The sequence below is a fragment of the Saccostrea echinata genome, unplaced genomic scaffold (genome assembly GCF_033153115.1).
Source record: "Saccostrea echinata isolate AGI-Se365-2 ecotype Australia unplaced genomic scaffold, CSIRO_AGI_Sech_v1 ptg000002l, whole genome shotgun sequence".
Lineage (NCBI taxonomy): Eukaryota > Metazoa > Mollusca > Bivalvia > Ostreida > Ostreidae > Saccostrea > Saccostrea echinata.
The window spans coordinates 13,868,254-13,890,889 of record NW_026889751.1 but is presented as its reverse complement, the minus strand read 5'-3'; the positions used below and the strand labels follow the sequence as shown (position 1 = coordinate 13,890,889).

The window sequence follows — 22,636 nt, the reverse complement described above, 5'->3', positions numbered from 1 at the left end:
ATTAACATCGTACTTGTCATACATTAATTTCCTCCATCAACAATTGGCTCAGGATGGTGTTATTTCTTACTCAGTCAATAAATTTTCACTGTCAATTTTGAAAATTTCAAAATCCTCAGTACATATTTGTTAAATATGTGAAAAACATGTTACCTGTACGAAATGTTCCACCTGGAATATAGGGGGAATAGAGGTGTACTTCGAGAAGGATGTCAGTTTGTCTCACTACATACATGCAGGTGGTATGGAGGTTTCGGGCGTAAACCAAGAGGAAACCAAGCGAATTGAGCAGGAATTTGAGGCGAAAAATGCAAATGAGTTACGCCCGGAAAAATAAATGACGCCTGGAAAAAAATAACACCTGGAAACTAAAATGATGCCTGAAGCCTATTATGCCTGGAAAGTCATTATTATTATATAATACTATGTGACCTAAAAACCTATATAGCCAAGAAAAGCAAAATTATGATTTACAATGTTAAAGTTGAAAATTTAGCCTTTTGAACTGTAAGAAAACATAATGACAAGTCATTAACATCTAAAATAGTATAAAAATATATTATATGAAAACTGTTTTATTTCTTTGCATGAGGGACACTGAGACATCAGGAGTGTAAAATAATGTCTATAAGAATTTGATAAACTTTTTAGCTCACCTGAGCCGAAGGCTCAAGCGAGCTTTTCTGATCAAAATTTGTCAGTTGTCTGTCGGCGGCGGCGTTGTAAACTTTTCACAATTTCATCTTCTCCAGAACCACTGGGCCAATTTCAACCAAACTTGCCACAAAGCATCCATGGGTGAAGGGGATTCAAGTTTGTTCAAATGAAGGGCCACACCCTCTTTCAAGGGGAGATAATAGAGAATTGGTGAAAAATTAATAGCATCTTTTAAAAATCTTCTTCTCAAGAACCACAGGGCCATGAAAGATGAAACTCATGTGGAAGCATCCTAAGGTAGTGTAGATTCAAGTTTGTTCCAATCATGACCCCCGGGGGTAGGGCGGGGCCACAATGGAGGATCAAAGTTTTACATAGAAATATATAGGAAAAATCTTTAAAAATCTTCTTCTCAAATACAGCAAAGCCATGATGAGTCATATTTATATGGAAGCATCCTCAGGAAGTGTAGATTCAAGTTTGTTCAAATCATGACCCCCGGGGTAGGGTGGGGCCACAATGGACTATCAAAGTTTTACATAGAAATATATAGGAAAAACCTTTGAAAATCTTCTTCTCAAGAACAGCAAAGCCATGATTGGTCATATTTATGTGGAAGCATCCTCAGGTAGTGTAGATTCTATTTTGTTCAAATCATGGGGGGGGGGGGGGGGTGTAGGATAGGGGGCCACAATGGAGGATCAAAGTCTTAAATAGAAATATATAGGAAAATATCTTCTTCTGAAGAACTGCAAAGCCATGATAAGTCATTTTGATATGGAAGCATCCTCAGGTAGTGTAAATTCAATTTTGTTCAAATGATGACCCCGGAGGTAGGGTGGGGCCCTACCTCCTTCAAAATTATAAGAGAAATATTTAATACCCCATGTAAGTCGCAACGAAACAAGCAAATTTTTTCTATCAAAGTGAAAGATTTTTATTTCATTTTTATTTTAAAAAAAAGGTGTTTCAGCAATAATATCTACAACATGTTGGATAACTCAAACGATAAAAAATAATCTTGAATTCAGTAATTTACCACAATGAAGATTATGATATGACGTATTATTTAACTCTGAATTATTTTTTGAAACAAAAAAAATAAAAACAAATATGAAATGAATTTTGCAGGGCTCGAAACCACGTACTTAAGTATTCAAACAGGGAAATGTTTCATTATTTTAAAGACAATGCTTAATCCCCGAGTCTTGGAACTCTCAACTGTTTTAATTGATGTAAATAAAACCAATATACCCCAAATTACTTATATCAAGGCGACAGATAAAAATAAGAGAATAATTTTCACTTTTGGTCCCTTACACATGAAACGTGTATGAATGTTTTGTTTTTAATCGGGAGAGGAGATGTGACTGATCCCGCATTATTTTTCCGAAAAGAAGTCTCTTAATGTTAATTTAATACGGATTTTTTTTAAAAAGGCTGGCCCCCGAATTTCTGTTGCAGTATGGGTGGACACCCCCACCACCACCACCACCACACACACATTACATGTAAGAAAGTTTTTGAGTGCGGATAATTTTTTAATTTAGGTTTTTCTGGGAATTTTATTTTTTGGCTAGTCAATTATATTTTTCTGCCCCCACCCTAAAAGTCAATTATTTTCTGCCCCCTTCCCCAGTTTGAAAAGTGATCTGACGGGCCTGCATTATGAAAAAGAAGAGGAAGTTAAAATTTTCAAGGGCAAAATTCAGGTGCTTTTTGATGAGGTGGAAAAAAAAGATTATCGAACATTGTAACTAATGTTGCAAAGAAGAGGGCTTGGGATAACATTTGTGAAAAAAAAGAAGATTTTTAGGTCACCTGAGTCACTCAGTCGTCGTCCGTCTTGCGTTAACATTTAAACATTTTCAGCTTCTCTGAAACCGCTCAACCAATTTCAGCCAATTTTGGCATATAGCATCTATGGGTTAAGGGGGACAAAAATTGTGAATTTCATGGTCCCTGCCCCCCTGGGGCCTGAGGGGTGGGGCTAAAACCACCAAAATTAATGCAATCTTTAAAAATCTTCTTCTTTACTCGTGGACATCAAGCAGTCAAACTGTTGACATGATTGTAATAAGCATTGAACCCTCTACCAAAATTGTGAAATTCATGGCCCCAGGGTCAGGGTTCTGGTGCTAGGACGGGGCTATATAGATCATATAGTGAAAGTGTATTATTTCTTTGAAAATCTTCTTCTCTACTTCTGGGTATTATTGAAACAAATTGAATACATATTTATGATAAGCAAGGGTGACTCTACCAAAATTGTGAAATTCATGGCCCCAGGGTCAGGGGTTCTGGTGCTAGGGTGGGGCTATATAGATCATATAGTGAAAGTGCATTATTTCTTTGAAAATCTTCTTCTCTACTCCTGGGTATTATTTAAACAAATTAAATACATAGTTATGATAAGCAAGAGTGACTCTACCAAAATTGTGATATTCATGGCCCCATGGTCAGGAGTTCTGGTGCTAGGGCGGGGCTATATAGATCATTTAGTGAAAGTGCATTATTTCTTTGAAAATCTTCTTCTCTACTCCTGGGTATCATTTAAACAAATTGAATACATAGTTATGATAAGCAAGAGTGACTCTACCAAAATTATGAAATTCTTGGCCCCAGGGTCAGGGGTTCTGGTGTTAGGGCTGGGCTATATAAATCATATAGTGAAAGTGCATTATTTCTTTGAAAATCTTCTTCTCTACTCCTGGGTATTATTGAAACAAATTGAAATCATAGTTATGATAAGCAAGGGTGACTCTACCAAAATTGTGAAATTCATGGCCCCAGGGTTAGGAGTTCTGGTGCTAGGGCGGGGCTATATAGATCATATAGTGAAAATGCATTAATGCTTTAAAAATCTTCCTCTCTACTCCTGGGTATTATTTGAACAAATTAAATACATAGTTATGATGAGCAAGGATGCCTCTTCCAAAATTGTGAATTTCATGGACCCTGGATCAGGGGTTCTGGTGTTAGGGTGGGGCTCTATTTATTATATAGTGAAAATGCATTAATGCTTTAAAAATCTTCTTCTCTGCTCCTGGGTATTATTTAAACAAATTAAGTACATTGTTATGATAAGCAAGGATGCTTCTTCCAAAATTATGAAATTCATGGCCCCAGGTACAGGGGTTCTGGTGCTAGGGCGGGGCCATATATATCCTATAGTGAAGGTGAATTATTTCTTTAAAAATCTTCTTCTCTGCCCCTGGGTATTATTTAAACAAACTATTAGTATATTGTTATGATACGCAAGTATGCCTCTTCCAAAATTGTGAATTTCATGGCCCCAGGGTCAAGGGTTCTGGTGAAAAAAAGGGTGGGCTCTATTGATTTTATAGTGAAAAAGCAAAATTTCTCTGAAAATATTCTTTTCTGCTTCTGGTTAAAAAGCAAAGAAGCTAAGTGTATAGTTATGATGAGCAAGAGTGCTTCTTCCAGAGTAGTGAATTGCATGACCCCTGGGTCAGATGTGCTGGTGTAAGGGTGGGGCTCTTGATAATATAGTGAAAATGCATTTATTCTATTAAATAATCCTGTCTGCTCCTTAGTGTTAAGCAGATAAACAAAGTGATTACTTATGATGTGCAAACTTCTGGTCCCAGGGTGAGAGGCTCTGGTGTTTCTCGATGGGGGGGGGGGGGGGGGGCTCTATTGATAATATAGTGAATCTGTAGTAAAAATGCATTATTTCTTTAAAAATATTCTCTACACCTGGGCATATCAGAGGCAAAAAGAGTAAAAGTTTTTATAAGGAAGGGTATTTTTACCAGATTTTTGAACATCTGGACCAATTGGTCAAGTGTTCTGGTCCTGGCTAGGGCTCTATTAATTTGTAATCTACTGAGAGGAGTTATTCCCCTTTGCCATTTACTTTTGATAATTAATCACTGTACATAATGTACTTGAAAGGTTAATAGAACTAGAGCCGAGCTCGTTGCAGAGCAACGAATAGGTCTTCTGTTGGAGCAGTGACCTTGAGTCAAGGTCATGCCATATTCTAAGATGATAAATAATCTTTTAAGGGACTATCAACTTGCAATGCTTCGCCAGTAGAGAGACAGTAAAATAATGTACACTTTCTATTTCGTGACCTTGAACTTGTCCAGATGACCTTGCGTCAAGCCATGACACACTCTGGTAATGACGCTAACCTATCTGTGTTACCGACTTGACAAGTTAACACATGTTCTTTCAGACCACACATCCAGTAAAAGCATCTTGTTCTTAGTGACCTTGAACTTGAGTCAAGGCCATGACACAGTCTGTATGATACCAACAATACCCATTCTGAGTGTTTCCAACTTGACAAGTTTACACATGTTTTTTTTTTCATTTCGTTTCCATATAATTGTAATTTATTACTTTTAACTCGCTGGCTACAAATTTTATTGTAAATATGTTTTATGTCCAATTTCAATATTGAAAAACGTCGGCGTCTTTGAGTATGTGTACAAGGTGCATTACGTTACCCTATCACATCATGTTTTATAACGCAGACCATACATGTATATATAGTCAGCGTTATAAAAAGGTTAAAAAAAAAAAACCATTTTATTCATCAAAAATCTCTGCTTAATTATCTTTGCCGATTTCTTACAGAATTAGAGTGTTCCCAGGAACGCATGTGTCGCCTGCTTTTAGCTTCAATAAAGATGTAACTAAGTCTAAAAGTTATCAGCTATTTATTTTCTACGGCATTGAATATAGTTCATGCCAAAAAAAAAAAAACAATCCAGGGACAGTAAGACTGCGATAGAATCTACCTATCAAATAGAAATGCAAATCCTTAAGCCCTGAAAACTAAAATGGATATAAATGAAATTTGAATAAAGAAGATGGGTGAACATGACGAGCGATAAGCCTATAGTGTGACAAACATGAAGATGAAAAATTAAATTTCAATTATATCAAAATTTTCCTTGATATTTCGTCTAACATTAAAATATACTTTATATAAAATCTCTATAATTTGCAAAAAATCCCTCAAAGATTGAAATTATTTGCCTGAGAAATATTAGACACACACTAAAGCAGGCATAAAGAGTCATTTTCTCATACTAAAGTGCTATTTTTCGATATGAGTGGGTCTTCGCTCCACCTTTTTGAAAGTTAATCCTCAAAGTTTGCATAAAAATATACATTTTTTGGTTACCAAAAATATGGAGCAATGACCCACTATACCTTAAAAATATACTTTTATGACATAACATTCACATCTTTTCGAGAAATACTTGAAGTCCATTAAGTCAAGGGTCATATCACAAACATAATTTAAATGCCACTCTTCATCAGGACTTGTGTAGTCTAGTGGTTAGCGTGCTAGTCTTGAAAGAAAATAATACTCAGGATTTTTATTGCCAGGGTTCGAACCCTATGAATACCACATATTTATTTTTTTAATAAAAGAATAAATTTTGCCGAGAAAATTTTCCTCAGAAAAGTTTTGTTTATCATAATTTCATAAATTTCAATAATGAGAACTTTAATCTAAATACTAAATTCACAAACTGAACATGATTTTTATATATCTGAAGCTATAGGCTTCCTGCACGCTATGTTCGCCCATCTCCTTTATTATAAATAATTATATATAAATTATTTAAGTATGTGATTTTAACAATCCTTCGAAAGAGGCTTCAGTCTATCATATCAGCAATTGTCAGTATACACCATCCATTTTGGAATACCGATCCCGTTGTATTTTCATAGTACTTAAATTTTAGTTTTTGTGGTTTCTTTATTTCATACAGTGTCAAAATACATTATCATGAGCTCATTAACATGTATAACTGTTAATTATCAAACCCTGCTCTGTAATTTCAAAAGACATAAGTTAAATTTAACCCTCCGCAGTATATTTTACAAAATAGGTCAAAGGTCAAGGTCAAGTGGACTGTAACGCTGGTATTTTTCAAAATGTTTTATGACAAACAGTGCACATTCTAAATAGCATAGACTTACCTCATAAATATCAAAATGAAGTTGTATATCGGCATTATTGGTTATTTTGAAAAGTAGGTCAAAGGTCAAGTTCAAGGATATCTAGGTTGGAAGCCATGGAAAAATACAAAAGCCATAGTGTCAAGCTATATGTGCAAATTATCAAATCCATACCTCTTACATTTCTCGAGATATAAGGTGTGACAGACGGACGGACAGCAAGACAGACTCCAGGTAAATTGATCGCTAAGTGCTGCTCTACTCTGCAGGCGACACAAAAATGTTTGTTTGATTGTCTCTTTGTTGTTTAACGTCCCTTGAGCTGCCAGCATTTGCCAGTGAAGGGCTGCAAATTCAGACCTATACTCGATACTCAAGGCCACTGAGCAGTGGGGAATTTTTTTCATGCCGGCACCTACTGCTACACGGGACCTCGGTTTATACGGCCTTATCCGAAGGACCATACTCCACGTTCTGTAGTGAAATTGTTTGTTTGTTTGTGTGTTAATGTCCCCATCGAGATTTTTCACTCATATGGAAACGCCACCACTTGCCGGTGGAGAGCTACATATTTAGACCTATACTTGACACTCAAGGCCATTGAGCAGTGAGGGATCTCTTTCATGCCAACATCTACTGCTACACGGGATCTCGGTTTATACGGTCTCATGCAAAGGACCGGTCTCCACGTCCCGCACAGGGAGTCGAACCCGCGACGTAAAGATTAACTCCTTACTCAGCGACTCTACAGCAAACGCTCAAACCACTGTGCCACGCGGGTGACGTGGTGGTATTCGAAACCACAACTACGAATCGTAGGGGTAGAAATATTTTGATAAAGGTACTATCATTATGAAAATCATGTTCTGACTTAACGAGGTTCGCTCCTGAGCTTTTGAGCAGATTCTTATCTTAACCTATATTTCAAAAATTCTGCATAATGTTTTAATTCTTACAATAAATTTGGATTCTACAATGCCAATTTAACTATATTCAGTTAAAACTCCATGATTAAATTCCATACCAAAAGCATTAAGTGAGGAACTATATTTTGTGGCGGAAGGTTTTTTAGAAGAAAATGATCATTTTTTCTCTTTTGAAGTATTTAAAGTATGTTAAGTTTGGATTCCTATTTTTACATGCAGACTGCACACATAGTTATTTTGTGCAGTGGACTGTTTTATACTGGTACTAATTATCTATTAAATAAACTGTCATGAATTCTATCATCATATTTGATAAATATAGCAAATATATTGTGGAAATGAAGAAAAAAATAGCCCTAATTTAAGCTTAAAATTAGCACTATTTTAGTAATATCTAAAAATTAACATCACAGACCCCCACTTTTAATTTTCTTTTCTGAATATATACGATACTTTTAACCATTCTTCTTAAATTCAGTAAAATGTCATTACTTTCAAATGATTTTTTTGCTTGTTAAATTTTAATGCCAGAAAAATGAGAATGTTTGAGTGCAAAAAGGTCAAATAATTGACCATGCGGAGTAATTCGAAAATTTCTTCATTGTTACAAATTTTAATGTGTCTATTTAAGATGAAATAAGACTGTGTTTGTTCACCATAATTTATTTGAACAAAAAATATTGAAGGAAAAACTTTAAAAATTGATTTATGTGTAAGACGTATTTACAGTGCAAAAAGGTCAAACTAAATGCTCTGTAGCGCCAAAAGAAGCGCATTGACCCCCATTTTTTGTTTTGATTTTTAATAAAGCTATGTGTATAAATTCTAAAAATATACTTGATAAAAAATTCTCATTACTTTTGATGGCAGGATCCAACCTCCTTAAGCCTGTAGAAAGCAATTTCATTTTTTTCTGGGACGGGGCACAAGCAATCAATTTTTTTTATATCTAAGCAAAAAAAAAATAAATAAAAAATAAAAACATAATTGGGGGGGAGGGGGGCACAACCATATAGCTCTAAGCTATATAATGACTAAGAAGAAATAACTTGTCATTTGTCAAAGTCTTTTACCTAAACGCTTCACTTTTAATTGTCAATAACAGATTCTTGTTACAAAGTGAAAAGTATACATTTATATGTAGTACAGGTATCCATCTCATATGCATAATCTATTTAATCAATCATTTTATCCTAAAGGGAAAGTGAAATCTCAATCAAAATTTGTCACAAATACTGGACTCTCTGATTGATTATAATATACATGTAAGAACGGATCGTCAATTAGGACTGCAGGTTTGATAAATTCACAGCATGCATCTTCAGCCTTAATTAAAACATTGTTTCGAAATATTACACTGTATCTATAAAAGCGTAAAATTAGAATTGACCTAAAGAATATTTTACACCACAGGGGAAATGTTTCCGTGGCACCAGAAGTTTACAATTTTGATTGACAGTGTAGCGCCGTGCATGGATTTCATGTAACTATGTGCAAATAAGAAATGAAGGGATCTAAAGAAAAGAGTTATTGTGATTGACATTGTAATTAAAAGAGAGACAATTAAGAGTATTTTGGCTGTGCTGGCCTTTCTGACATTTGAAGTAAAGTTTTGGAATAACTCATCATTGAAATGAAGTTGTAAAAGTGTATTATCAATTATTTTCATTTTCATCATTAGATGTATGCTAATAAATTTGTTATATTCAAGTCCATGTACAGCTGTATATGTACTCCTTGTACATTTTTTTCTTTTGAACCGCACGTGCAAGTGGAATTAAATTATAAAAAGTTAACATACTTCTTAAATGCATGGATTTTAGGTTACACAGTTCTGGACATTAGAAATAATTAAGTTTATAGTGTTGCCGATATTTTATCGTATGCTAAAAAATATGTATTACATAAAACATGTATTTTAAAAATTCAGCACAATATAGCCTTTCAGATACTTATACATACAAATCAAATTACATATAATATGAAATATTTTATTGAATATTATGATCTCTTCTCTGTAAACAGACATGTTTTAAAGAGGACATTGAAGGCGAAAAGGGGCTCAAATAGCCGCCAGTTGTTTTTTTTCTTCAGAAAGCTGTACAGTTATCTTGGGCGACATATCGCGTACAAGTACAATGTACAAAACAGCAGTGAAAATAAAAAATAATGAACTCAAAGTTTAATTCTCTTCTCTCAATTATTTTGTGAAATATAATTACCAACAAATATATAAGTTTTTACCAGAGTGTATACAAAGCGACTTTTCAAGCGGTACATGAAAGCGTTTGACGTGTGACCAGGTACGTGTAATTGCTTTCTAAGCATGCAAACTCTGACTACAGTATCAGGTAGCACAGGTTGCTGGCCTGTCAATCAAATCAGCAGCTATTGTTTTATTTTTGTATGATTGTTGGGCGGTATATTATCGATCTTTAAGCTAGGTAGATTTTGTGGGCGTTAATGGAAAATTGGGTGTTTAATAAAAGCACATGTACTTGTCATATGCTGGCGTTACAAAACTTTAGTCGACAGAGTTTTTCACATAGCATGTTCAGAGTTCATCATAAAGATAGCCATTTTAAAAAGAAAATAATGTAAAAGTGTTAAGCAATACGTCTTATTGTTTTCAAAATATATCTCTTTTGAATTCTTTGTGTACAAACCTTGTGTGTCAAGTTAGAATTATCTGCAGAATTAACCACACGCAATGAATCTCCAAAATTAAACACATAACACATAATTGAGAAATAAATCGTTTATTAAATACATGTATGCAGTTTAAAGATTAGGATTCATGAAATCGGGGACCTTTATACGTCCTAAATAAAATGTTTTGGATTTAAATTAAATCAAATTAAGATAAGAATAAAAGATTTAATTGAATGATCACCGGTATGATTTAAAAAAATAATTTTCCGTAAATCATTGTGTCAGCAAAATGAATATAGAACAACAATGTTTTGTGTATGAGCACTCATAGCTGCTTCCTCGGCTACATAGTTAGGTTACATAATTGTAAACAAACACAAAACCCGGTGTAGCATAATATTTTGATACCGCGATATATTGAACCCGGGTTCAATATATCGCATAATATTTTGAACCCGGGTTCATATTTTCGCTGTGATATAATGAACCCCCTTATAAAATATTGAACCCGGTGGGTTCAAGATATTATGACCATAAAATATTGAGTCCCATTCCCTTTTATTTAAAGAGGGAGGGGGGTTCAAGATATTATGACCATAAAATATCGAGTCCCCCTACCCTTTCCATTTAAGAGGGAGGGGGTTCAAGATATTATGACCATAAAATATCGAGTCCCCTACCCTTTTAATTTAAGAGGGAGGGGGGTTCAAGATATTATGGCCGTAAAATATCGAGTCCCCTACCCTTTTATTTCAAGAGGGAGGGGTTTCAAGATATTATGGCCATCAAAAATTGAGTCCCATTCCCTTTTAATTAAAGAGGGAGGGGGATTCAAGATAGTATGACCATAAAATATTGAGTCCCCTACCCTTTTATTTCAAGAGGGAGGGGGTTCAAGATATTATGGCCATAAAATATTGAGTCCCATTCCCTTTTAATTCAAGAGGGAGGGGGGTTCAAGATATTATGACCATAAAATATTGAGTCCCCTACCCTTTTAATTTAAGAGGGGGGGTTCAAGATATTATGGCCATAAAATATTGAGTCCCCTACACTTTTAATTTAAGAGGGAGGGGGTGCAAGATATTATGACCATAAAATATTGAGTCCTCCTACCCTTTTAATTTAAGAGGGAGGGGGGTTCAAGATATTATGACCATAAAATATCGAGTCCCCCTACCCTTTTAATTTAAATGGAAATGACTGCAGTTGCTTTGATTAGTTCGATTTTAACATCAGAATGATGTATGTAAGCTAAACACCCCTCAAACTGGACTACTCAATTTGTACACTCTCTAAACATTGTATAGTGATAATACAGAAACCATCAAGGGGAAACAATAGACAGTGGGTATTGTTGACCTCCAATGACACCTCCTTGTGTACACACAATACACAGGTGCTCTATCCCTGTTACCTTCTCAATGGAGAGATACTACATTGCTCCTTGAATTTTCTTTTTTCAAATTGTAAATTATACAAAAAAAAAAAATTAAATTAAAGAAAGTAAATAAATACCTTATGAGATGGAATAAAAGACAAAGAAATAAATATCTCATAATTGTTTTTCCATCAGACATATCAAGTTATTTTAGTTATTTGATGTAGAATATTTGAGGTTTGATGGTAAAAGACAATTATTTTTAATTTCCTGGTGACAATTTCAGACTTCAATATTTTGGTTATATTATTTTAATTACTCTCACTTCTTTAGGTATTGCACATTATTAAAAAAAAAAATTAATATAGAGATACCCAACCCTTGAGATCTAACAAATAAATCAAAGTGAGTGTGTGGGATACGGGTGTTAAATACTTTCTCTTCCTTTTCCATACATTGTAGTAGTATTTAAATGGAGGTTCAATACTTCACAGCCACAATATTTTCAACCCCTTATAAAATGTTGTGGGTGTTGGAACATTTCACTACCATAATATCTTGAACCCCCTCTTACCATTCAAAAATTATTTTAGGTCAATAATTTTTAAACACCTCCTATACACATATATGTCTAATAGGGGGTACAACATTTTACATCCATAAATCCTAGCTTAAACCTCCACCCCAACCTACCAAAAAAAAAATTAAAATTAGGAGGTACAACACTTCAACACCATAATCTCAGAAACCCCTATGCTTGAAACAGAGAATGTAATGGGGTTCAAAATATTATGGCCATAATGCTATAATATAATGAACCTGGGGTTCAAAATATTATGGCCACAAGGCCATAATATATTGAACCCGGGGTTCAAAATATTATGGCCCTAAGGCTATAATATATTGAACCCCGGGTTCAAAATATTATGGCCCTAAGACTATAATATATTGAACCCCGGGTTCAAAATATTATGGCCATAATATTTTGAACCCCGGGATCAATATTTTATAGGGGGGTTCAATATTTCGCAGCGATATTTTGAACCCGGGTTCAAAATATCGCGGGGTTCAATATATTATATGACACCGGGTATATGTGAAACGCAGTTAAATGCAGTTAAAGACTGATTTATATTTTGCTAACTTTTTTTTAAAATTTAGTATAGTGTATGTTTCAACATTAAACGACGAAAAGATGTTTAGTTTACGAACGCAGGTCGCTGGTTCACACGCAATGGATCTCTAAGACTTGTAATTTCGGCCACAATAATTTAATAAGTATATCACCAACATGACCAACATAGATAAAATGAAATAATTTGAAAGATCCGATATGATTAAAAAAAAAAAATTATCCGTACATAGTTGATTTTGCAAAATAGATTTAGAACAACAATGCCTGTTTAGTGTATGGCCACTGATCACTGGATCTAGATCACGCGTGATCGGGGGATGGCCGGTTACGTAATTATAAACAAAAACAAACCCAGAGACGTATTGAAAATGTGTGACTCAATAATTATACCCCCGCTCCGAAGGAGAGGGGGGTATACTGTTTTACCCTTGTGTATCTGTCTGTCTGTCTGTCTGTCTGTCTGTCCGTCTGTCTGTCTGTCCGTAACAAACTTAGGTCACAGTTTTCTCAGCAACTACTCATCAGAGGTGCTTGAAATTTTAACACACTCTTTGTTTAGGCATGCCATATGGTGGGATTCGTTTTTGTACGAATTCGATGTCAACTTCCTGTTTATCCGTGCGTTTGTCCGTACCATACATAAAAAAATTTGGTCGTAGTTTTCTCAGCAACTACTCATCGCAGATGCTTGAAATTTTAGCACACTCTTTGTTTAGGCATGCCATATGGTGGGATTCATTTTTGTACGAATCCGATGTCAACTTCCTGTTTATCCGTGCGTTTGTCCGTACCATACATAAAAAAATTTGGTCGTAGTTTTCTCAGCAACTACTCATTGCAGATGCTTGAAATTTTAGCACAATCTTTGTTTAGGCATGCCATATAATAGGATTCATTTTTGGAACAAATCCGACGTCAACTTCCTGTTTATCCGTGCGTCTGTCCGTACCATACATAATAAATTTTGGTCATAGTTTTCTCAGCAACTACTCATCGCAGATGCTTGAAATTTTTTCTTTGTTTAGGCATGCCATATGTTGGGATTCAGTTTTTACAAATCCGATGTCAATTTCCTGATTATCACTGTGTTTGTCCATAACCGAACTTGTGTATTCACATCAGAGCGGGGGTATTATTAGTGAGCATTGGCTCACAGACTTCTTGTTAGGTCACCTGAGTCACTCAGGTGACCTATTGCTATCCGTTTTCGTCCGTCGTCGTGCGTTGTGCGTTAACATTTGAACATTTTCAGCTTCTTCTCTGAAACCGCTCAACCAATTTCAACCAAATTTGGCATATAACATCTATGGGTGAAGGGGGACAAAATTTGTGAATTTCATGGTCCCTGCCCCCCTGGGGCCTGAGGGGTGGGGCAAAAACCACTAAAATTAATGCAATCTTTAAAAATCTTCTTCTTTACTCCTGGACATCAAGCAGTCAAACTGTTAGCATGATTGTAATAAGCATTGAGCCCTCTACCAAAATTGTGAAATTCATGGCCCCAGGGTAAGGGGTTCTGGGGCTAGGGTTGGGCTATATAGATCATATAGTAAAAGTGCATTATTTCTTCGAAAATCTTCTTCTCTGCTCCTGGGTATAAAATAAACTAACTAAGTACACAGTTATGATAAGCAAGAATGCCCCTTCCAAAATTGTGAATTTCATGGCCCCTGGGTCAGGGGTTCTGGTGAAAGGGGGGGGGGGGCTCTATTGATTATATAGTGAAAATGCATTATTTCTTTGAAAATCTTCTTCTCTGCTTATGGGTATGAAATAAACTAACTAAGTACATAGTTATGATGAGCAAGAGTGCCTCTTCAGAAATTTTGAATTTCATTGCCCCTGGGTCAGGGGTTTTGGTGAAGGGGGGGGGGGGGTTATTGATTATATAGTGAAAATGCATTATTTCTTTGAATATCTTCTTCTCTGCTTATGGGTATTAAAGAAATTAACTAAAAACATAGTTATGATGAGCAAGAGTGCCTCTTCAGAAATTGTGAATTTCATGGCCCCTGAATCAGGGGTTCTGCTGTTAGGGTGGGGCTCTATTGATTATATAGTGAAAATGCATTAATTCATTGAAAATCTTCTTCTCTGCTCCTGGATATTAAATAAACTAACTAAGTACATAGTTAGGATGAGCAAGAGTGCCTCTTCCAAAATTGTGAATTTCATGGCCCCTGGGTCAGGGGTTCTGGTGTTAGGGCAGGACTCTATTGATTATATAGTGAAAATGCATTAATCCTTTGAAAATCTTCTTCTCTGCTCCTGGGTATTAAGTTCAGTAACTAAGTACATAGTTATGATGAGCAAGAGTGCCTCTTTCAAAATTGTGAATTTCATGGCCCCTGGGTCAGGGGTTCTGGTGTTAGGGTGGGGCTCTATTGATTATATAGTGAAAATGCATTAATTCTTTGAAAATCTTCTTCTCTACTCCTGGGTATTATTGAAACACATTAAATACATAGTTATGATAATCAAGGATGCCTCTTTCAAAATTGTGAAATTCGTGGCCCCTGGATCAGGGGTTCTGGTGTAAGGGCAGGGCTCTATTGATTATGAAGTGAAAATGTTTTAATTCTTTAAAAATCTTTTTCTCAGCACCTGGGTATTATTTAAACAAACTAAGTACATTGTTATGATAAGCAAGGATGCCTCTTCCAAAATTGTGAAATTCATGGCCCCGGGGACAGGAGTTTTGGTGCTAGGGCGGGGCTATATAGATCCTATAGTGAAGGTGAATTATTTCTTTGAAAATCTTCTTCTCTGCCCCTGGGTATTGCTTAAACAGACTAAAGTACATTGTTATGATACACAAGGATGCCTCTTCCAAAATTGTGAATTTTATGACCCCGGGTTTAAGGGTTCTGGTGAGGGGGAAGGGGGGGGGGGCTTCTATTGATTATAAAGTGAAAAAGCAAAATTTCTTTGAAAATATTCTTTTCTTCTTCTGGTTAAAAAAGCAAAGAAGCTAAGTGTATAGTTATGATGAGCAAGTGTGCTTCTTCCAGAGTAGTGAATTTCATGACCTCTGGGTCAGATGTGCTGGTGTGAGGGTGGGGCTCTTGATAATTTAGTGAAAATGCATTAATTCTATTAAATAATCCTGTTTGCTCCTTAGTGTTAAGCAGATAAACAAAGTGATGATGAGCAAACATATGGTCCCAGGGTCAGAAGCTCTGGTGTTTTGGGGGTGGGGGGTTGGGGGTTGGGGCTCTATTGATAATATAGTGAATCTGTAGTAAAAATGCATTATTTATTTAAAAATCTTCTCCGCACCTGGGCATATCTGAGGCAAACAGAGTAAAAGTTTTTATAAGGAAGGGAATTTTTACCAGATTTTTGAACATCTGGACCATTTGGTCAAGTGTTCTGGTCCTGGCCAGGGCTCTATTAGTTTGTATTCTACTGAGAGGAGTTATTCCCCTTTGCCATTTACTTTTGATAATTTATCTCTGTAAATAATGTACTTGAAAGGTAAATAGAACAAGAGAATTATGCAAAAACTTTTATTGTATAATACAATAAGTACTTTCATAGTTTTAATGATCAGATAGACTTGTAAGTAGTAGATAAATAAAAATGAGACAAAAATTACTTGTCTTATTAAATATTCATCAAAGACCAAGAGATGCCAATGTAAGAGATTTCAACAAAGGATTAAAATAGTACAGAAGCATTGATAATTTGTTAATATACTGTATAGTGATAGTGATAAAATGGGGAACAGATTAGAACCTAATTTATGAACTGTTAATGAATATTTGTTGATCATGATCACCCTATTTTTCTTGCTTTTGGGCAACAAAGCTTCACCTTTCAGTTCATTTAATACTCTATGCATCCTTGAAATTGTTGTATCATACTCAGGTGACCGTTAAGGCCCTTGGGCCTCTTGTTTGGAATGGAACCACAGAACACGTAAAAACTTATTTTAAAGTAATATTAGTATTTATTTTGGATAGGTTTATCATTTATAGCAAGTTTATTTCATTTATGCGCATAAAGATTTCACCTTCACTTGTCTAATGAAACTAGTTACCTGTATATGGATCAAACTTCTAGCTCATTTATTAAAAAAGACTCGAACAAAATAACAAGTTCATGAGATCAATAATATGTTAAAGAATAACTTTTTAGCGACAGCTATATCGAAATATTTACCGTTTTTGAGTTATAAAACGAAAACTTTCAAGGACCCTAGATCCCTAATTTAAGGGACCAGCCCCTTTTTGGTGGTGCCAAATGAAAGACCTTAAAATTGTGCACAACTTTTATTCAACATGTCTTAATAAAATATTTTTAGTTTAAAAGATACATAGGAAAATATGTGTAAATTTTCGCGCTTTTAGGCGTTCTAATTTTTTACCCCTATCTAGCGCCATTTTGAACACAGAAATCAAAAAACAAAAATAGATGTGCACAACTTCAATGCTTCTATTATTTAAATTCGGTAGAATTTCTACTCCAGCTTTTGTAGTCTTGGAAATGAAGCCTACTAAATTTTCATTTAAAGGGAGATAACCCAAAAGCGGAAGTGGATTTTTGACATGTTTGACAGCATTCTGATAGAGTTTTGTAATGTCTATAAACCCTGCAAATTTGAGCAAAATCCGTTGAGAAATGAGCGAGATATGAGGCCTCAAAGTTGGCGTCTAGAAAGGAGAAGAAAAAAAAATAATAATAATCTTAACCATCAGAATCAGTAGAAGGTCTTCCGTTGTGATGGAAGACCTTAATAAGAGAATTATGCAAGAATTTTTATTGTATAATATAAAAAGTACTTTCATAGTTTTAATGATCAGGTAGACTTGTAAGTAATAGATAAATAAAAATGAGACAAAAATAACTTGTCTTATTAAATGATCATCAAAGACCAAGAGAGGCCAATGTAAGAGATTTCAACAAGGAATTAAGATAGTAAAGAAGCACTGATAGTTTGTTAATTTACTGTATGGTGATAGTGTTAAATGGGGAACAGATTAGAACCTAATTTATGAACTGTTAATGAATGCTAGACTAATTACTTTTTTGATCCTGATCTCTCTATTTTTCTTGCTTTTGGGCAACAAAGCTTCACCTTTCAGTTCATTTTATACTCTATGGATTCTCTAAATTGCTGTATTATACTCAGGTGACCGTTAAGGCCCTTGGGCCTCTTGTTGTTATTCCTCAGCCAGGCCCGTAGGAAGCAATTTCAGCTTTTTTTTTAAGGGGGGGACCAACCATACATTTTCAGTTTGGGGGGACACTATCATCTTCCAAAAATTCCTTGAGAGGCAAAAAAAGGTTATCAGACGTTATTATTGAGGGGCACAAGCATATACATGTAGCAAGCTGAGGGGCACAAGCTCTCTATAATATTCTATATATCGGCAAAATTATGAGGGGGCAGAGCCCCCACCCCCTGGTTCCTACGGCCATGCCAGCTAATACACAGCCTGATGTAGAATGCAAAATTGTTGCTTATACTTGCGATGCTCAGAAAAATAAGCATCACCACAAACTTAGAATGATCTTATGATATGATTTATGTTGTCCTAAAGTTAGGATGAACTTATGACGAGATTCTAGATTTAGGAAAGCTTCGAGAAACTGACTTAAGACCAAGATATTTCCCAAGACGTTCTTAGGACATGTCACAGTACTAAGATAGCTTCGTGAAGGGTGCGTATCATTACCGCTACATTTTCAAAATTTTCATTACCGCTACATGCACATTACCGCTACAAAAAAGGATACATTACCGCTACATTTAAAAGTATACATTACTGCTACAGTGTCTCTTTCGTTTGCCAGTGTTTTATGCGTGTAGTCAGTACAACATACAATGTATATATACATGCATAAGACCTGTTGCCCCTGCTTACCACGGGGAGGTGAAAGTAGGACTTTGAGCAGGATGTTTTTTTTCTCATTTTTTATTTGTCACAAACTTCTCAATAGTAGCCATGACATTCATGTGATGCTAAATTGACTACAGACTTATATATACTTATTTTGATTAGAATTCAGATCCAAATTGTACTTCACTACATGGTGAGTGAATTATATTGAATGGAACTCATATCCCCGTGCCATTGCTGGCCGATTCAGTATGTAGCGCTAATGAGTTGTTGTCGGCATTAGTCCCTTTGATAAAATGTAGCGGTAATGATCGCCCGAAAATTTGAGAAAATGTAGCGGTAATGAGTTGAATTTTTTCGCAATGTAGCGGTAATGTTGACCTCCCTTCGTGAACATGCCTGCTGTTCAACTGTTAAATACCGGGTCATTAATTCTGTTCAAGCAAGAAATTCAAACTTGGCATGCACTAAATAAACACAGGGACTTCATTTGTATGTATTTGATAAGCAAAGGAGTTAGCCTTTCATGCGACTACAGTTTGTTTGGTGTACATGTACCAGAAAGCGTATTTCACAACTTTTGTTTAGGCTATTTATTCATTTATTTAAAAAAAAAAGAAGAAAAGACTGCACATAAAAAGAGCATAACGCCGTATGTACAAAAAGAACATTGCGCCACACGAAAATGGCATGCTGCTGCAACATGCTAAAACCTCAAGAAAAAACACTACTTCCATGGTTCAATGTAGAATGGGAACTAGCAGATAATATTGACAGATATCGCGATTCAAAGCATCTCATTTAACGAGGTTGGATCCTGATATTTAAAGTCTTAAACTTTTTTTGTCAAGTATTTTTTTAGTTTCTACACACATAGCTTAATTAAAAATCAAAACAAAAAATGGGGGTCAATATGCTTCTTTCGGCGCTATAGTACATTTAATTTGACCTTTTTGCACTGAAATTTGTGTGTTAATCAAAAATCACATCTTCGACATTTTCCCTCCAAAGTTTTTATCCAAATAAATCATGGGACAAAATAAACTATTAGTCTATTTAAAAAAAGACACAATGAAATTGTGACGAAGAAAAAGTTTCAAATTGCTTCGCATAATCAATTATTTGACCTTTCTGCACTCACAAAATGTGATTTTTCTGGCATTAAAAATTTAAAAAGCAAGAAAATTATTTTAAAGTCTTAAACTTTTGCTGAATTTAAGCAGATCGATCAAAGTTATCTTATATATTCAGAAAAGAAAAACAAAAGTGGGGGTCTATGATCTAAATTTTTAGATATTACTAAAAAGTGTTAATTTTATGTTAAAATTGGCTTCATTTTTTTCCTGGACTTTCAGAATATATTTACTATATTTGTCACAGTATAATTGAAAGAATTCATAAGAAATAATTTAATAGATATTTCAGAACCAGCATAAAACATTTCACTGCAAAAAACAGGTCTGTTTGCAACCATCATGGAAAAATAGAAATCTAAACTTAACAGTACTGTATTTCCTTCAAAAGGGAAAAATTGATAATTTTCTTCTAAAAAACCTTCCGCCACAAAATATAGTTCCTGGCTTAATCCTATTTGAATGGAATTTAATCGCGGTTTTTTTCATTGGATGTAGTTTAATTTGCATTTTAGAATCAAGATTTCATGTTAGAACTTAAAAATGATGCAGAATTTTAGAAATAAAGGTCCAGATCAAAATCTGCTCAAAAGCTGAGGATCGAACGTCCTTAAAGATTGAAGCCATGGCTGGAACCAAACTTACAATAAAACCCGGAACCAATATTATGATTTTAAGGTTCCGGCTGGAAATTATGTGACACCCTATAGGCAAGTTCTTGTATTAGATTAATAAAAGATAAAAACTCAGTAACTTTCTTATTGTTTTTGGGTAATAAAATATTGATTATGTTTATAATCAGAGTTTATTCCCAAAAACATAACTTTATCTTGAAAATTTTCCCAGGATAGTTACCCCTTTGGGAGCCCTCTAAATAAGAATCACGTGATGTAATTGACCGATCAGATCAGTTTACATTCTTTGAGGTTTCAGCGGTTGTGTTTACATACAGTTCCTATTTGTTCATACCTCCTCCTCCCCATCCACCAACCATTTGCTTGGGTACAAGACATGAAAAAGGGTTCATGATTTAACTTGATTTGTGTTCGTTATGTTTTGCACAATATGCTTTAATTATTGCATATTACTTCATGGTATGTTTACCATTTGATTTCTCCCAAGCATGGGATATAGTACGTTTATCATTCAGCATCATTGTTGAGTACTCTGACAATTATCAATATTGCATCCTGGGCAAGCATTGCTCTACTCAGGTAGGATTACTCTGCTCCTTACACAGGTGCTAGTGGACATAGCTCATATAGGCAAACTTGCTTTGCCCTCAACCTTCATGTATCAGGTGATAGTGAGCATGTTTCATGAGAGTGGACATAGCTCATATACTGTATAGGGGGAAAATAACTCGCGGTGTTAATATTCGCTATATTCACGGTTTTAATAAATCCGTGAATTCAAGAAACAGTGAATAAGTTTTCAATAACCTCCGTGTTATATTTGGAAATTTGAGAATAAACTACGATAGGTATACACACGTGTAGTACATGGTTATTTCAGTAATTACGATTAGAACTTGTCATTCAGTTATTTTAATTATCACGCTTTACTTTAATTCAAATCAGCAGATAATAACTTGTTAAAAAGATCTTTTAATAGCCAACGCTACATGTTTCATCAATTAAAACACGTGGGTCGTGGGTTTGATTACCCGTTCGTAACTATGTTACCACGTGTATTAGTTACCTGCATTATTATGCGTATTAGTTTTATCGACATTTAAATTTTAAAAAATCATTCAAATAACCATCGAACTTGCTGAAGATGTGGAAGGATATTATTTCGTCGACCTACATTAACACATTTCTTACCGTCCAGTGGTTTTTCGCCGCGATGTATTATCCCTTCGGAAAGAATAGGGTGTACATGTAATAGCACATAGGAAAGTCATTCGACGTTTATAGTCAACGACTTTTAATAACTGCACTTGTTTTAATTAATCGTCAATTAAATCTATCTATCTTATATAAACTACCCTGTTGTTCGTGAAGTGAATAAATAACGCTGATTAATGTCGTTCTAGCTATGCTATGGATTAAACGGATATAGACAAGGGAGGTAACTTTTATTATATACCAATTCCGCGAATTCAACAAACCGCGATCGTGTCAGAGGAGAGAAAACCGTGAAAATTACAACCCGTGAAATTAAACCCCTATACAGTAGGCAAGCATTCCTTGCCCTCAGCCTTCATGTATCAGGTGCTAGTGAGCATGTTTCATATACTGTAGATTCCTAAATATTCGCGAGGAATTAATTATCACGTAATTACACGAGAAGCATCTCTCGTGAAATAAAATTACTCGTTTTTATTTTTATTGTGCTGAAATCCATGTAAAAATCAGTTGATCAACCATCCATTCGCGAATTATTGTTCTCGCAATTTGACGTTTAAGGGCCATTTCACGATATTAAGTACCCACGTAAAATAAGGAATCTACAGTAGGCAAGTTTCACTTGCTCTCAGTCTGTTGTTTATCCAATTCCATAGAGTAAGTTCTATCTTGTTTAAGTCGTAACTTGAGTCTTCTTTTTTGATGCTGCTGATAAATACTTAGATCTATGTGTGTTAGATTACCTAGCTGCATGAGCCCTATAGGCAAGTTCTAGTATTAGATTAATAAAAGATGAAAACTCAGTAACTTTCTTATTTTTTTGGGTAATAAATACAAAAATAATTACTTGGTCAGACTTTCTGTGCAGAGGTTTAAAGTTTGAATTTGGACAGTTCTTGGAGGAATCACCATTAGGCAGTGATGAAGTACAAGATTTTGACGTCGTGGATTTAAGTTAAATAATTTTCAGTTTTCATGATGTTTACTGTGATATAAATGGAAATAATAGCACTCTTGATTGAGAGAGACTTAGTGTAAGTGTGCTTTTATATTTTTATTACCTTAATGTGTTTGTAAAATGATTATGTGAATTTTGATGTGACCTTT

At 34.9% G+C, this 22,636-nt stretch overlaps 1 protein-coding gene across 1 annotated transcript in view; it reads left to right on the top strand.

Moving 5' to 3' along the window:
- The window catches only part of LOC133173349 (cysteine-rich motor neuron 1 protein-like), a 216,010-nt gene that overhangs the window by 178,058 nt on the left and 15,316 nt on the right, over positions 1–22,636 (top strand). The gene's annotated exons all lie outside the window — the stretch shown is intronic.